Source organism: Pan troglodytes, chromosome 15, assembly GCF_028858775.2.
Source record: "Pan troglodytes isolate AG18354 chromosome 15, NHGRI_mPanTro3-v2.0_pri, whole genome shotgun sequence".
NCBI lineage: Eukaryota > Metazoa > Chordata > Mammalia > Primates > Hominidae > Pan > Pan troglodytes.
The window spans coordinates 69,175,964-69,194,406 of NC_072413.2; positions in this window are offsets into that span (position 1 = coordinate 69,175,964).

The following is an 18,443-nucleotide window of genomic DNA, read 5'->3' on the forward strand; positions in this document are numbered from 1 at the left end:
TGAGCAGGGAAATGACATAATCCGACTCATGTCCCATCTTCTTTTTTTCTTTTTTTCTTTTTTGAGATGGAGTCTCACTCTGTCCCCTCCAGCTGGAGTGTAGTGGCACGATCTTGGCCCACTGCAACCTCTGCCTCCCGGGTTCAAGTGATCCTCCCACCTCAGCCTCCCAAGTAACTGGGATTACAAGTGTGTACTATCACACCCAGCTAATTTTTGTATTTTTAGTAGAGACAAGGTTTCACCATGTTGGCCAGGCTGGTCTTGAACTCCTGACCTCAAGTGATCCACCTACCTTGGCCTCCCAAAGTGCTGGGATTACAGGTGTGAGCCACCACGCCCGGCCCTAGTCTTCTATTTTACCTCAAACAGTTCTCAGAGGTGACAGGAAAGATGAGAAAACATTGCACAGGATGGAGAAAGAGAGGGGAGAAAAGTGCAGAAAACCACTAAGAGGCCAAGAGCACCCAAAGGGCAAAGGAGAGGGCAAGTTGAGGGGCCGCACCACCTGAAGCCCATGAGGCTCGGCATGGCGAGTGCTGGGAGGAGCAGAAGGCAAGACTGGGCAGGTGCGAGTGGGACAGGCTTCCATGCACCTGTCCTCCTCCCGCAAACACTGGCATGTATTTATCCAGAACTCCCCTGAGAAACACATCCTTGTGACACCCCAAGGAGGGCAGGTGTTGCTGTGCTCTCAGGTGCTCCACTGCTCGTCATCTGCCCTCCCTCCCTCCAACTCCCTCAGCTCACTGTCATTGGGCTTTCAACCCAGTAACGCTACTGAAACAGCTGTTTTGATTACCGAAGATGTTCTAAACTGCCTAAATGCCCCCCTCTTCAGCCTACACAATCTCCCTATTTATGCCCCCAAGGGCTTTGCTACTGAAATGAGGACCAGGCACCAGCAGCATCAGCCTCAACAAGGGATCAGCCCCAGCCCCACGGAATCAATCTGCATCTTGGTGAGATGTCCCAGCTTCGCAGGTACAGTTTTATCTACCCATCTTTAGGGGAATGGCTCCTTCCTCCACTCAGTCAAATTAAGGAGTAAGGGCCACTCTCCTTTTACGTGATCCCAGGCCTCAGTGACTGTCAAGCAATGTATGCCGTAGGGGTTCAGTCAGGATGGTGGAAAAAATTATAAAATAAAACACAAAAGTTTCTTGGAAGGGCAAAAGGTTTTTGCATAGCTTTAGATAGTTTGGCTGAAGGCAGCCTAATCCTCTTTAAGCTATAGCAAGGGTAATTAACATAGGAATGTAGAGGAGTCTACCTAAATAGCCTGTTTACTCATGTGGTTCTAAAACTAACCTCTGATCATTTGCAGGCAGGATGGCACTCTCTGGGAGAAGGCAACCAGGTTGATTACCCTCTAATGGTGTTTACTTGAGACGTTTGTCATCTAATGTGTGCTGAATAAATGCCAGGAGGGCCAGTGAGTCAGGGGCCACGACTGACAGCAGTCTCCTTAGAGTCTATAAGTGGCTGGGACTCTCAGCCAGACTGACAAGCATAATATCTGTGTCAGTGTATGTTATTCATCTGTCACTGAGTCAGGGTCTGCAGGACAGACCCCCACAGCACACAATTGCTCCACCCTGAATTTTTCTCCTTTGGTCTTCAGGCTGCCAAGGCCAGGTCCTAATGGCTGAGGAAGTCAGGTGGAAGTGTGTCCCTAAGGCTGGTCTATCAGTCAGCATTTCTTAGTTGCGTGCAGCCTTGTTATTTCCAGCCAAAGAGAATTTATTTGAAGGATGTCAGATTTTCAGAGAAATGATGGAAGTCTGAAGAGCCAAGCTTGGGAACAGGTGGGAATCCAGGCCACTTTAAGGCCTAAGATGCAAGATAGATAAGAATAATCACATAGTGGAACAGTTTGTGCAGACAGAACCCTGAGAGGCAGGATGCTACCCTTCTGTCTTTGTCATTTCATTCTGTTCAAGATTCAAGTTGTAGAGACTGTTAGATTGGCCCAGCTGGAGGCACAAGCCTGATCCTTAGTTAGGGATGGGCCCCACCAGACTGCATCTCTCAGGGAAGAGTAAATGCCTCAAAAGGAAAACTGCATGCTGTTGAGAGGGGGACATCAACATTGGAAGGCTGCAAAACAAGTGCCACTTCAGCCAATATCACTATTCCACACCGGTTGAATTTCAAGCCAATAAATCCACTTGACATTGACATTATTGGAGTTGATTTTCACTCCCTTACAATCAAAGAGACCTGACTAATGCCTTGACCCTGTTTCTGCAGTGCCTTCCTCAGTATCAGGAATAGAGCACTCAGTTTTTCCCTTCTCCTTTGTCAACCACAACTTCTTTGCCTCCTTCCTTGATTCTTCTTTCCTTCCTGAGAACTTATGCTTGTGCATGTCTCATGGTTTTCTTTTCAAGCCCTTTTCTCCTTTTATTTTACACCCTCTCCTTTTAAATATCAGTTATTTCCATGACTTTGTTGCTCATCTCCAATCTACCTCCCTCTTTCGCTGGAGACTTGTGTTTCCAAATATCTAATGGATGCTGACACACAGGTGACCTGACACATACCTCAATTTCAACATATTTACAACTGAATTCATCACTTTTTTCTCATAAACATCCTCTGCTTTTCATATTTCCAATTTTGAGTCCTGTATTTTCTCTGTTTATATCACCATCTTCCACAACACGAGCTTTGGCAATTTAAAATCTCCTTGGGCTTTTTCTTCATGCCTGGTTCCCATTTTCAACCTATCACGAGGTATTATTGATTCTGCCTCCAGAATTTCTTTGAAATATTTTATTCTGTACTACTCCTGCTCTTGTTAAGGTCTCTATTTCTTTTTGCCAAGAGGTCTTTTTCACCTGAGTTTCCCCACATTGTTGCCAGAATAATCAGCCATGTGAGATATTCTCAAAACCAGCCAACGGCTCCCCACTGCCTGCAGCATAAAGTCCAGATTTCTGGGTGTGCATTAAGCGCTGGCCTTCCCTGACTTTCCATCCTTGCCTTTCATTTTAACCCCCACCCTCACCAAATAAAATCACATCAGATTTCGCAGCCTTCCCTGATTCTGACAGTGGCCTCTACCATCCCATGCCGGGCCTGTCATCACACAGGGGCCTTCACTGGCATTTCATCCCCTACCTTCCCACCCATCATCTCCCATCTCCATCTTTGGAAGTCCTATTCACTGTCTGTGCTGAACCTGGTCCTTTAAGTCAGGAGGATCATTCCATGTGCCCTACACCAGGTGGCCCGTGAAACTGAGGAAAAAATGAAGGCCATAGATCCATGGGTCAACCTAGAAGCTTTGGATGTTCCCGAGCTGTTTGTAGGTGGGCTCCACTCTCACGTGGTCCAAGCTCTAGATTCAGGGATGCTGACTGCAATCTCTGGCCCCTGTTCCCCTGGCTGGTGATCTGCTTGTGCTTCTGCAGCACCTTCCTCCTGTGGCTTCTTTTGCCTCACAGCTTCCTAGACCCAACTTCTTCCCATGATCTCAAATAGGAATCCTCTGCCCTGGCCTTGGCTCAGATGAGTCTGTCACGACCATTGGCATCTGTATAGGCCACTTGGCTCCTCTTCTTTGAAGTCTTCCCTGGTTTCTCTAGCATCGATTAATCTCCTCCGTACACATAAGCCTCTGCTTTGGCTCTTACCTTGTGTTGCTTTCTGAGACCCTCTGCCTCATCCATTGCACTCCAAGATCTTCCCGGGCAGGGTCTTTGCCTTTTAAAACCCTGACACTAAGCACCCATCAGTGTAGGAGCTCCACTGGTATTTGCACGGCATCCTAGAATCTCTGCTGCGACTCCAGCAGGTTCCTTGGAGTGGACAGACTCCCCCTAAAAAGCCCCAGCTGTATTTCACAAGCTTCATTCGTCCCACCAAGAGACAGACACAGTGGGAGGCCGAGGTCCTGTGTTCCAGAGCCTGCTTCCACACAGCTATATTTAAACAAGCACATTCTCCAGAAAATAGAAAATATTCCTTATTACAAGACCTTGCCTGGTACCCTTCTAGAACATTCATTCGAAATAAGAAAACATCCTTCCATTTAAACTTTTTCAAACCACTTTCATATATGTCAGATCCCAACCACCTTCAAAGGAGGTGGAGCAGATCATGTCTCATGTGACAGCTGACATAACCAAAGTTCAGAGAGGTGTAGTGACTTCCCAAGGCCATACAGCTGTTCATGGCAGAGACAGAACTAGAGCCCTATCTGTCTTCCATGTCTCATCTGTTTGGGAATCCTTATTAAGAATTGTTACTTAGGAATGTTGCTTCCTCCCCTTTGGAGCTGACTTTCTCCAGATCCACACTGGGAGCCCTGGATTCTGACATGAGCCCTTCAGCTCCTTGACAGTCAGACATCTAGAGCCAAGTGCAGCCTTTGGAGAGGCCACAGCTCCCTTTCCCAGCTCCCTCCCCATGAAAGAAGGTAGGCTGGGCTGTAAATGTTGTTTGGACCACTAAGTCCCTACTTGTTCTACTTCTGAGCATCTGGGAGGTATGTTAGCGTTTGCATCCACAAGCTCCAGAGAGTAGGGTTTGGGTCTCTCTGTGCCTAAATGACTCAGCCGTGTAAGTACTATCATCCTGGGTGGTGGAGGTGGGTGGGTGCGGGGAATGCAGCTGGATTACCAGGCACTACTGTTGGTGCTGGACTCAGCAGGATGCTGGAATCAGAACGCCTTCCCTCTAAGAAAGATGAAAGCATATCTCTGGTAGTGGTGAAGTCTGGCCTAGAAGTCCAGGTCCTTGGAAATGACTGGGGCCTGCCTTGCTTGAGTGTGGCCCTGGCATTTCCAGTTTGCAGTTCTGGGGCTCGGGCCCAGCTCCCCTACCTCCCCACTGTCTTTGGCACTTAGTGAGCACGATGGGCTCCACCCGCTCCCTCCCCTACACACCCCCGTGGGCTCTGGACCTTCTTTCCAAGCCAAGGTTGGTGGCTGTCATTTTCAAACTCTTCTTCCGGCCTTTCTTCTTCCTTTCGAGTTCAGGCTCTTCCCTTCTTGGGTTTCCCTTCCTCCCTGTCTGTCGGCTTGTGCTGGAGGGAGCAGCTGAAAGCAAGGATGAAGCCTGGTTTTCCAGGCTGACCTTCCTGGGTGAAGATGAGGCCAGGATTCAAGTGCTTTGAATTGTGTGTGTGTGTGTGTGTGTGTGTGTGTGTGTGTGTGTGTGTATGTTGTGAGAGAGAGTGTGTGTGTATGTGTGTGTGTGCGTGTTTATTCCACAAGGAACATCCCCTGAGCTGAACGGATAGCTCTCTGCAGAGAGGGTCATGGTCTCCTATGACTCCAACACCCACCCAGTATTCCAGGCACACACAGTAAGTATTCAACAACAATTGTTAAGGATTATGAAATACAGAATGATGGAAAGAGAACTGACCTGGGAAATTAAGACACTTGGGTTCTAACCCCAATTCCACTTGTAGCTTGTTTCACAAGTCCTTTAGCCTCCCCAGACATCCACTTTAAACAATTCCATCCTTACCTCCCATAGGACCAATTAGAGAATGGATTAGATATTTTCTTCTGAAGACCAGAGAGCAGAACGAGGTGGGTAGAAGTTACAAGTCTAAAGGAAAATTAAAAGATCTCAGGACTCCCATGCTCCTTGTGCAAAAAGAGGTTAAGCAGGCAGAACCCCCTTCCACGTAGCTGTTACTAGCATCTTGCATTAGCCAGATCCCCACAGAAGGGTAAGGCCTCAGGCATCTACAAAGGACCACCCCCACAGATCATTCATAAGTAAATTATTATTTTTTTTTTTTGCTGGCCTCCCATAAACAAGGACATGCCAAATGTAACTTTAGGTCTACAATCTAAGTCTAGCTCCTAAAATGAAAGTCTGTTTCATTCCAGACTGATAATGTCAATTGCAAGCATACATTCCCAGGTGCAGAAACAAGAGAGCAGTCATTCCTCCCCTACCCAGAGATGTCTGTATAATTGATTCTTCTTTCACTCATTTTTTCTCTGGAAACATTCCCCTTATCTTATGTAAAATGTAGATTTTCTGGTCATTAACAAAAGGCTCACAAGAATGTAACCATTCCCTTTACCACCAACCTGGCTCTCTTCCTGCATGCCTACCCCCTTGAAGGAAATGTATAAATACTAAACCTCCCGAAAACCTCTTCAGAAAAATAGCTAATGTTTTTCCCAGACACACGCCAAACCTGGCTTAGTAAACTTGATTGATTGAGACTTTTGTGCAGTCACTCATTTCGATTATCACAAGGAAGCAGATTTCAGATCAAAATCAGGAAGACATTTGACACAGTTTGGATATTTGTCTCCACCCAAATCTCATGTTAAAATGTAATCACTACTGCTGGAGGTGGGGCCAGGTGGGGGGTGTTTGGCCCATGGGGACGAATCTCTGTGGCTTGGTGCTATCTTCACGAGAGTGAGTAAGCTCTTACTAGATCTGATTATTTAAAAGTGTGTGGTACCTCCCACCCCACTCACATGTGCTCCTGCTTTCGCCATGTGACATGCCTGCTCCCCCTTTGCCTTCTGCCATGATTGTAAGCTTCCTGAGGCCTTAATAGAAGCTGAGCAGATGCCAGCACCATGCTTCTTGTACAGCCTGCAGTACTGTGAGTGAATTAAATTTATTTTCTTTATAAATTCCCCAGTCTCAGGTATTTCTTTATAGCGATATAAGAACAGCCTAATACAACATTCCTACTAACCAAAGTCCATTCTACAGACTTCCTAATCAAGCAGAGAGCCTTCTGTTCTGAAAACTACTCCAACCAGACAGATTGATCATCTGACAAGTAGTCTTTCATGAGAGGGACTGCCTTCTAGACCATGAGGTAGGAGTCTACATTTTGGTGTACGTAGAGGGCTTTGGGGAGATCTGTGTGAGGCTGTAAGTATGCTGGCCTTTCTGTACATTTTCCAGAAGCCTGTTCAGGCCCAGGGACAGGAGATGGGTACTGAAATCTAGGGAAAGCAAACTGACAACCTGGGCTCTGGCATCACAGAATGGCCTTGCCATCTCCAGCAGCACCTTGAGTCGAGAGCTTCTGTGTCTTCCCAGTGGGCAGACTCCAATGGGAATGACGTCTCACAGTGTGAGAGGCTCTGGCTGTGCCCAGTCCTCCAAAGGGAAGAGGATGATGGTCAGACTGGCCACTCAAAAAGCTGCAAGTGCCTGGGCAGAGAGGACTACTGCCTTCAACCATGAAATCTGACCCTGCAAAGTCTGTGTAAGTGGAGCCTCCTCTCTACCTCCCCTAGGAGATGAGCCAGTTCTGCCTACCTGGTGATTCTTAGCTATGGACTCTGGTCAAAGGAAACATTTCCTTCCACATCTTTCAAAGACCCATCAGCTCCAAGACTAAGAATCAGAGCCTCCACTTTCAGTCCCTGAGGGCTCTACCCTGGTTACCGACCACAGGGTCTTAGGCTCCCATGCAATAGAAATTAACATGAGGTCAAGCAAGTTTTCCAGACAAGGCTTTATTAAGACCTATGGCCAGAGAGATTGGACATAAGGGAGACAGTGCAGGAGGAAGGGTTGTCCAGCTGGCTCCCCAAGGAGAGTGCATTACGGTGTCTTAAGGACGGTCACGTGCGTAATTCACGAGGTGGGTGAGCATCATTCCATGTGCCAGGTGGAGTGCAAGATGCACAGATGCAGTAAGGAATCATGCAACACATGCATCACATGATCAGAAAGTGGTGAGTAAAAACCCCTTCCTGGGCAGAGATTTTAGAATTACAATGTGGCTAGGGATTAGAATCGGTCATTCTTCTGGCCTATGCACATGTGGGCAACTGAGTAAGATTTATGGTGGAATATTGCTTATCTTAGTTTCCTCAGACACTTTGCAAGCTCTGGTCAGCGGGTATAGTGCCGGTGGGGGTGGTGCAACAAGGCCTGGTGGTCAGCGGGCATGTGTGGAAAAATACTTTAGTCAGGGTTGGCCGAGTCCCGTCCCTACTCTGTCTCACCGTCGCTCGTCTTTTGGTGGGATTCTGCTGCATCTCACAAGAATATACTAAGTGTGCCTGGGGACTTTTGTGCAGCAGCTGCTGCTACCCCTGCATGGTCAATCCCCTGCTCTTCTCCCTGCTACCCACTCCCGTCAGTATCTGCTCTCCTGTCTCCATTCCTGGAAGTTCTTCTTCTGTAGCCTCAGGAAGATACAAGATTTTTGGTAGAGAAAAGGCCAGAGGAGATGAAGAGGAGACCAGACATCTCCTTTTTTGGTTGGTCCTATGAACTCGTTTAGAGTCCAATTTGGAGGTGGGAGGTAGGGAGGGAGGGCAAGGGTTGAAGCTGAAGGAGGCTATTCAAGAAACTTTGAGCACAAGTATAGCTTCTTTGGGGCTCAAGAGAAGGTGAGTGACTCAGAGCAGACTCTCCCCTACCCCTCTACTTGGAAGCCACCTCCCCTCTTGTGCCCTGACAACTGGACCTGTGGGGAACATGAGATAAATGTTGATGTGCCCATGGTGGACACCAGCAAGGATGAGAGGGAGGGGCTAGGACAAGGAGGAAGAGCTGAGATGCTAGGCATCATGATGAGTGCAACTGACAGACAGGACACATGGGAGGCATGTCCTTAGACACCCCTGGAAATGGCCGGGCACGGTGGCTCACACTTGTAACCCCAGCACTTCAGGAGGCTGAGGCAGGAGGATCACTTGAAGCCAGCAGTTCAAGAACAGCCTAGGCAACATAGTGAGACTGCATCCCTACCAAAGCAACATAAAAATTAGCCTGGGAGTGGTGGCAGGACACAATTGTAGTCTCAGCTACTCTGGAGGATGAGGTAGGAGGATGTCTTGAGGCCAGGAGTTCAAGACTGCATTGAGCTATGATTGCACAACTATACTCCAGCCTAGATAACAGAGCAAGATTCTAACTCTAAAAAAGAGAGAGAGAGAGAGACCCTGGAAACAGCTGGGGATGCAGTGAGAGCTGAAATCATAGTAATACATGGGTGGGAGCATTTAAGCCAGGAGATAATTGGGTTCCATCAGAAAATATTTATTCTGGGCTTGATATGTCAGATAAAAATTATTAAAACATTATCCTAGGCCTAGGATAATAAGACACACATAATAATAATAGCTAACATTCATTGTGCTGGGATAACTATGTATAGGGACTGTTCAGAGTGCTTCTACAGGCATGAAAACACTTAATTTTCAGACCAAATCTATTATTCCCATAGTATTTGTTAGGGTTCTCCAGAGAAACATAACCAATAGGATGTATATATATAGAAGAAGATATTTATTATAAGGAACTGGCTCACACAATTACAGAAGCTGGCAAGTCCCGAGATCTGCTGGGTGAGTCGACAAGCTGAGACCCAAGAGAGCTCATAGTTTAGTTCCAGTCCAAGTCCGAAGGCCTGAAAACCAGGAGAACAGGTGAAACAGTTCCAGTTTGGAGGCCAGCAGGCCTGAGACTCAGGAAGAGCCAACATTTCAGTTCAAGTCCAAAAGCAGGGAATAAAGCTAATGTCCCAGTTCCAAGGTTGTTAGGCAGGAAGAATTCTTACTTGGGAGGTCACCCTTTTTGTTCTATTCAGGCCTTTGGCCGATTGAATGAGGCCCTCACACATTAGGGAGAGCAATCTGCTTTATTCAGTCTACTGGTTTAAGTATTCGTCTCATCCAGAAACATCCAGAATAATATTTGACCAACTATCTGGGCACTCCATGGATCAGCTAAGTTGAAACATTAAAATTAACCATCACAGGCCGGGTGCAGTGGCTCACACCTGTAATCCCAGCACTTTGGGAGGCTGAGATGGGTGGATATCTTGAGCTTAGGAGTTTGACCAGCCTGGGTAACATGGTGAAACTTTGTCTCTACCAAAAATACAAAAAGTTAGCCAGGTGTGGTGGCACACACCTGTGGTCCTAGCTGTTTGGGGGGGCTGAGGTAAGAGGATTGCTTGAGCCGGGTGGTGGAGGTAGCAGTGAGCTGAGGTCAAGTCACTATACTCCAGCCTGGGTGACAGAGCAAGACCTTGCTTCAAAAATAAAATAAAATAACCATCACAAATTGGTTCTGGGGCAATTAGAGCCCAGGCAAAAAGAAGGGAGTGGTATCTTCTACCTTAGAGGTGGAGAGAGGTAAACCAGAGAACATCAAATAAAAACGTCATGCGGAAGGTGCCATTTGAGCTGAGCCTTGAAGAACAAGGAGCATTTTGAGAGGTAGAGACAGGAGGAAAGGACAGGATAATTAGAGGGGACGGTGTGAACCAAGAAATCAAGGAAGGAAAGAATGCAGCAGGGGAATTCCTCAAGTGAGGCAAGTAGGGTGATGTGGGTAGTAGTGTCCTGGGCTGTGTCCTTGAGAAGTGGACTGTGATGGAGATGAATGTGCAGGGAGTCTGTTGAGTGCTCCCCGGGGTAACATCTGGGGAAGGGGAGCAAAGGAGAGGGGAAGAGAAGGGAAGGGGGCAGGATTGGGCAGGAGAAGTTGGGCTGCAACTGTTGATGCAGTCTCCACCAAGGCCTCAGCTGACCTCTGAGGAGCTTTGGAGTTGCCACTCCTCAGAGATTTCCTGAGTTAGGGCACAGGGCTCAATAATTTACACTCCCACACTGATGCCACGGAATGCAGGCTGCTCTGGGAAAGGGTGTGATGTTGGACAAAGTGAATCCCTTCAGCTGAGACAATTCCCAAAGAGGGCTGATAGCTCAGGGTGGTCTGCTAACAGCACACCCAGCAACGGGGGAAATAACTGCTGCAGAGGGATCTAGGGGGCCCCTCCCTGCATCCACTGCAGGTGGATTAAAGGACGAGGGGTGCAGTGGATGTTCAAGAGCCAAACCTAGCATATCCCGGGATCCAGCACTGGAGATCCCTGTGAGCCAGTGCTGGGGACAGAGGGTTTCCTGCTGAGGGAGACAGGGAACCACTGACAACTGTTGAAAAAGAGAATGACAACTCAGGACTCTTCATGCTTTATGAAGATTAATCGGGAAGACTCACGTAATTCCTAGACATGGATGAGAAAGCCCACGGGAATGTGCAATAAGAACCGCAAGGACAGAGACCTGGGCACGCATTGCAGGAACGGGTGGAGGAAGAGTGAGGGAAAGCGATGGAGAAGGAGCAGACAAGAGGTGGGGAAAGGAAAACTCTAGACTGAGGGTAAAGTCCACAATGCTGAAGAGTGGCCAAGCAGGATGGGCACTGAGGGGGATAGCATGTAACAGGTCATCAGAAGGCTCTTGGCCGGGTGCAGTGGCTCACGCATGTAATCCCAGCACTTTGGAAGGCTGAGGTGGGCAGATCACGAGGTCAGGATATTGAGACCATCCTGGTCAACATGGTGAAACCCCATCTCTACTAAAAATACAAAAAAAAAATTAGCCGGGCATGGTGGCATGCACCTGTAGTCCCAGCTACTCAGGAGGCTGAGGCAGGAGAATCGCTTGAACCTGGGAGGCAGAGCTTGCAGTGAGCTGAGATCGCGCTACTGCACTCCAGCCTGGCGACAGAGTGAGACTCCGTCTCAAAAAAAAAAAAAAAAAAAGGCTCTTGGTGACCTTGCAGGAACAATTTCAAGAGAGCAACAGGGCCAAATTCAGACAGCATTGGATCGAAATAACTAAAGCAGCCACTCCATTTACTCAACACCCACCATGTGCCACGCACTGTGTTGGGAGTTTTGTGTGTGGAATTTCATTAAATTTTCACAACTCTACAAAGAAAGTAAGATTGTTTTCATTTTATGGATGAATACACTGAGAGGCTCAGAGAGGTTAAGTCACTTGCCCACGCTTACACAGCAAGTTACAGAAAGAGATTGGGACCCATTGAGAGGAAAGAAAGGGGAGGCAAAAAGTGCAGGTTACTCTGATAAGAGGCGTTTCAGGTAGAGAAGGAGAGTCACCAGGGAGGAACGTGCATTTGATGTAGCTGGTTTTTTTCTTTTATGTGGGAGAGACATAAACAAGTTTACAGGCTGAGGAGGAGGAACTTGTAGAAAGGAGGATGTTGAATAATTAGGAGAGGGGAGATAATTTATGGAGCAAAGACATGGCAGGGAGGGAAGGGATCAGGATGCAGGAAAAGGGATTTTCCTTAAACAGGAGACAGGAAGGCAAGGTCAGGAAGGACAGTGAGGCCCATCCAGTGGCCCTTATTCCTCCTGTGAAATCTAAGGGGAAGGTAGAGAGAGAAGGTCCCTCACAGCCCCCTCTGTGGGGCTTGAGAAGCAAGGAAGGCTTGAGGTGGCTGCTGGGAGCCTGGGGGTAATGCAGGGCAGATGAGCCCCTAAGTTGGGGCTTAACCCAGGAGGGTTCTTAGTTTCATCCAGGAAAGAATTCTAGGGTGAGCCAGTGGTGTTAGATAGCAACTTTGATTGAAGCAGCAGTGTGCAGCAGCAGGAGAGCAGGGCTACCCCTAGGCAGGGCAGTGCACCCAGAATGGCAGCTCAGAGGCAGTTCTGCAAGTCATGTGTATACCCACTTTTAATAATATGCAAATTAAGGGGAAGATTATGCAGAAATTTCTAGAAAAAGAGTGGTAACTTATTGGTTGTCAGGTCATTACCATGGAAGGGCTGGTAACCTCCTGGTGTAGCCATGGCAATGGTAAACTGACATGGCATGCTGGTGGATGTGTCTTATGGAGAGGTGCTTTCGCCTCCTCCCTGTTTTAGCTAGTCCTCAACCTGGTCCAGTGTCTGAGCCGAGCCTCCAGAGTCAAGTCTTGCCTCCTACCTCAGGGAAACCTGGGGCCATAAAAATGTGCTAATACCACTGGGCCATGTTGTGAGCCTTGTCTGGGAATAGGGAGTGGGGACTTCTAGGGAAATTACCTGAGAATCATCAGGTGGGACTGATGAGTTTGGACATTCACTACCTCAGGAGGGCTGGTTTGAAAACCCAGGAGGCCCACCTCTGGCTCTGTTCCTGACCTTGCAATGATAGGATGTTAGGCAAACCTAAAAACTCTTGGGATTTCCACTATCTGACTGGTAGAGCCAGGGACTCATTAGCCTGGATTAGGAGTTGATGAAGTTGGAGAAAGTTGGCTAGAGACTCCCTGTTGCTCATGGAAAAAGCAGTGTATGTTACTAATGGCACCACCCACTGCCTGTAAGAGCAGATATTCATGGTAAAGCAAATTCCCTAAGGTCCATACGATTGTTTCCATGGGGTGCAGTGTCCAGTGGGAAATGATGAGGCTCTGTGTCCAGGATACCAGGAGCCCAGCCTGACGCTGCCTCTAAAAGCCTCTGTGGGGCTTTGGCTAGGTCATTGCATCTTCTGGCCTCAGTTTCCTCTTCTTGGTTTATGACAAAGCAGACGCTTCTCAGGGCGTCGATTTCTGGCCATTTGGAATAGAGGGCAGCTTCACATTGTCTAGTGAGGGAGCTGCTCCTTTCCAAATAGGAGGGAGAAGAGAATCAAGAGTGAGTTTCTTGGCCAGGCACGGTGGCTCAAGTCTGTAATCCCAGCACTTTGGGAGGCCAAGGCGGGTGAATCACTTGAGATCAGGAGTTCAAGGCCAGCCTGGCCAACATGGTGAAATCCCATCTCTACCAAGAAATGCAAAAATTAGCCAGATGTGGTGTCCCGTGCCTATAGTCCCAGCTACTTAGGAAGCTGAGGCATGAGAATAGCTTGAACCAAGGAAGCAGAGGTTGCAGTGAGTCAAGATCGCACCAATGCACTCCAGCCTGGGTGACAGAGTGAGACCCTGTCTTAAAAAAAGAGTTGAGTTTCTCATCTCTTCTCCGCAACCCAACAGTAAGCACAAATATCACACAGATTTTCAGACAGGGATCTGTGTGAACTCGTCAGCCTAGTGCCTAAGGCTTAGCGTGGGGTCCTGCAGCTGTGCATGGGCACCCATCATCAGACACAGCCTTCTGATCACTTGATGTGGTTTGGCTGTGTCCCCACCCAAATCTCATCTTTAGCTCCCATAATTCCCACATTTTGTAGGAGGGACCCAGTGGGAGATAAATGAATCATGGGCGTGGTTTCCCCCATACTGTTCTCTTGGTAGTGAATAAGTCTCACGAGATCTGATGGTTTTATAAGGGGAAACCCCTTTCACTTGGTTCTCGTTCTCACTTTGCCTGCCACCATGTAAGAGCTGCCTTTGTTCTTCCCTTGCCTTCCGCCATGATTGTGAGGCCTCCCCAGCCATGTGGAACTGTGAGTCCATTCAACCTCTTTTTCTTTATAAATTACCCAGTCTCGAGGATGTCTTATTAGTAGCATGAAAACGGACTGATACATCACCTCTCATCACATGCTCCAGCCTCTGCACAAGGCTCTGTTGTTTCTGTTCTCAATCCCAGTCCCCAGTTAGTCCCGAAGCTGAGAGCTGGACACAGGCTGTTGCAGTGGCTGAACCTGAACAGAACCAGAGCTGCTGGCTCACTGGCTGCAGGCAGCTTGTTCTCTGCCCTCTACAAGGATCTGGGATTTATTTAGCCTGTTTCCCTGGCAGCGCTGGTTACAGTGGCAGCATCTGCTTCCCCAGGAGGCTGAGTGAGTCACAGCCACCTACGCTAACCCTTGGCACAGCACAACTCTGTTCTGCTGGGGACCACTGATAATAAGCCAGCAGGAAGATGCTGGAACACAGGCTCGATGCAGACAGTGCACTGGGCATGGGGTCCTGGGAAGGGCTTACCTACCTCCTCGTGCAAAAGAGGTTAAGGCTGGAGGCTGAGTTAACCCTGGCACGCTCTCCCTACAAGAGCTGTTAAGTCTGCTTAACAACTTAACAAAGTGGCTCACCTCGGCTGCTGCCAGCAGCTACAAGGTCTCATGGGAAAGGCCTGCAGGATTTTGGACTCCAAGTCCAGGCCCTCTTTTCACTATGCAAGGATAAGCCCTCAAACTTGTCTTTCCACGGCCACCTCTGCACCCATATTGGCCCCTGGTTCCTTCTGGCTCTCAACCCCAGGACCTTCTTTTAAGACATCGTCAGTCCCTCCTCTGGGCAGCAGTCCTCAAAACTGTATTCTTTCCCAGGCCCACCCCTTCCTGAAACTTTTATTTCCTCCATCTTGTCTCCCCTTCTCATCTGGGTAATCTGAAAAAAATTAGTTGATTCCATGTTGTTAATGACTAATAACAGGTTATAGCGCTAGTCTCACAGGTGTTGCATTTACTCTTGACTTTGAAAGCCAGAGAGAACATCAGTCTTAGGCAATGGTTTCTCCAAATATAGTCCCTGGATTTGTAGCATCAGCTTCATCAGAGTTTATTAGAAATGCACATTCCCAGTCCCCACTCCAAACAAATTACATCACAGATTCTGGGGTGGGCACTGACAATCTGTTTGAATCAGCCCTCCAGGGGACTCAGATGCACACCACGGTCTGAGGACCCCTGGTCTAAGGAAAGAGATCTATAGCAGTGTATTCCCCACCCTGTGGGGAATGGAGAATTTTTGTCCGTACTTGTCTGGATTCACAGTACAGCTGCAAATATCTCTCTGTTTCGTGCAAGCCACACTGAAGAGGCTTGAGTAGGCAAAGACCCCATTTGCTCCAACTCTGGGGGTTTTCCTATGTCCTTCCTCCAGATTGTTTGAGTCGCATGGAAAGAAACTGGTGTTTTTTTCATGTGTGGAAAAGGGCAGCATTGCCTCACCTGCCACAGAGAGGGCTTTAGGGATAAAAGGAAACCCACCCATTGGAAATGAACAATCTAGCCATCCTGTTTCCTAAGAGCTGAGGAATTCAAGCAGAGGGAAAAGAGACTGATAATATTTATTAATCAATGTGAATTACTCTTTCTTCTATCAATTCTTTTTGAACATTTACAGATTGCTCCTATGCTGAGCCCCACGGCCCCACCCTCAGATAGCTTACAGGAGAGTGAGACCATCAGTCAGAATGTGTTGGGCTATGCCATGGTAACAAACAACCCCACAGTCTTGGGGCCTTAACATAACAAAGGCTCATCTTGCAAATGCTTCATATCCAATGAGGGTCTGCTCTGCTCCAGAAAATCACTCAGGGGCTCAGGGCGATGGAGAATCCACTATCTTGCAGCTGCCCTAGTCATTGCAGCAGGGGAAGAAACAGCTGGAGGTGGTCAGGTGCTCATCCAGAAGTAAATTCCAACACTTCTGCTTACATCTCACTGGGCAGAATCAGTCACATGGCTTTACTAACTCCAAGGAGCCAGCAGGTGTATGCCAAAAGAGAGAAACATGGATATAGTTGGATATTAAAAGACTTTACCACACTAAGACCACTCATTTATTCATTCACTTATTCTTGAATAAATATTTACAGAATGCTTACCACATATCAAGCATTAGGCCAGACCCTGGGGATATAGCATCCCCAGAGCCGCTGCCTTTGCACATTAGAGACAGCCATTAATATTACATTGGTGCAGATAGTGCCCCCTGCAGGTGTGCAACACAGGAGCCCTGCTGTCTTTTATTTTTCCTGTTTATGTTATGTTTTATCATTACTATCTATCTTCCCCACCAGAGAAAGCAAAGTGAGAGAGCTGAGATTTTGTCTGAGTTGCTCACTGCTATATTTCTGGAGTTTAACACAGTGCCTAGTGACCTCAATAAATATTTAAGTAAATGACTGAAAATGAAAAATTATTGACTATGTTCCCCATCAGTCCCTGCCTTCATGGAGCTTATAATCTGCTGAGTCAGGAGTTGTGTAAACAATTAGCTGAAGTATTGAGAAAAATCACGCACTAGACAGAGTGAAATACAGGTCAAGTAAAAACCTGGGCCACGTGCCTTGGGAGCGTGAAAAAGCCGGGGATCATTTTTGACCCTGGGTAGGATCAGGGAGATTAACCTTGTTTTACAGGTGAAAAATGAAGATCCAGAGAGGCTCGCAGTGGGCCTGCCCATCAAGGGGTGAGCAGCAAGGCAGGCAGAAGAATCCTGCCCTACCTTTTGTTTTGGTATTTTTTCTTCTCCCTACACTAATAACTAACAAAGCTTTATATAGTCAGCCTTCCCTACCTGCTGGGTCCGCATCCATGGACTCAACCAATTGCAGATTGAAAACATTAAACAACAATAACAACAACAATAAAAATAATACAATTTTAAAAATCAATACAGTGTAATGACCATTTGTATAGCGCTTACATTTTATTAGGTTTTAAAAGTAACCTAGAGATGATTTAAAGTATATGGGAGGATGTGTGTAGGTTATATGCAAATACTACACCATTTTATATTGTGGACTTGAGCATCCTTGGATTTTGGTGTCCTGGGGTGAGGGGGTCCTGGAATCAATCCCCCTCAGATATCGAATGATGACTGTATTTGTACAGCACTTTACCATTTTCCAACAGCTTTCATATACTACATATCTGTAACTACTCTTTAAGGATTAAAAGCCTTAAAAGTCTCTCTCTAGTCCCCACCCCACCATCCTACACCCAGCCTCAGAATTTGGTCCTCTTTTGATGTCTCTTTGCCTCTGGGAGGAGATGTGGGATGTGTTTCGTTGTGAGGATGGAACATCCAGTTCTCCCCGCCCTGCCCTACCTCCCAGCACTTGTCCCCAGGCCTGCTCCCCAGCTGCCCGGAAGCACCGCATAGAAGAGGCAGCTTTTCCGAAGGGCATCTGCAGAGCACATGGGAGGGCTCTGTCCCAGCTGTGGTGGACAGAGAAAGGTGGAGGATGTCTGAACCAAAACCTTCTTCCCCTGCAGGCAAGAAAAGGGCTCATTATTTTCACTTGAGCTCGCAAGTAAAAACAATTACATAAGCTTCCCATCTGGCTTCCAAAGCACTTTTGAAACAATTCCATTGCAAGTCCTTTCATTTTATGGGGGCTCTAAAGACAGGGCACAGTTAGAGGTTATCACTGGGAATCTTTGTCCCAATGTGTGGCCTTTGTCCCCTCCTGCTGCCTCACTCCTCTCTCTCTGTCCTTTCCTCTCCCACATGTCTTCCTTCCCTTTCTGCAAATCTGTCCTCCATGAGGGCTCAACCAAGGCTCTATTCAGTCTAACAAGCATTTCCTTAGAGCCCACTCTCCACCAGTCCCCTGGTTGGTGCTGGAGATTCCAGGATGGGCAGGACAAAGACAGAGGCTCACGGAGCTTAAAAGGGGTGAGGCCCATTCATGACACCCACTGGAGATGCCTGCTTTCATCCTATTCCACCTTCTACCCTCGCCCTTTCACAAAACATCTGTCTTCCTGAGATTCTACCATGAGTCAAGTAGTGAGCTAAGGGTTGACATGCATTCTTCTTTTTTTTTTTTTTTTAGACAGTCTCACTCTGTCGCCTAGGCTGGAGTGCAGTGGCACAATCTTGGCTCACTGCAACCACCGCCGCAATTCAAGAATTCAATTCGAGAATTCAAGCAATTCTCCTGCCTCAGCTTCCCGAGTAGCTGGGACTACAGGTACGTGCCACCACGCCTGGCTAATTTTTGTATTTTTAGTAGAGACAGGGTTTCACCATATTGGCCAGGCTGGCCTCAA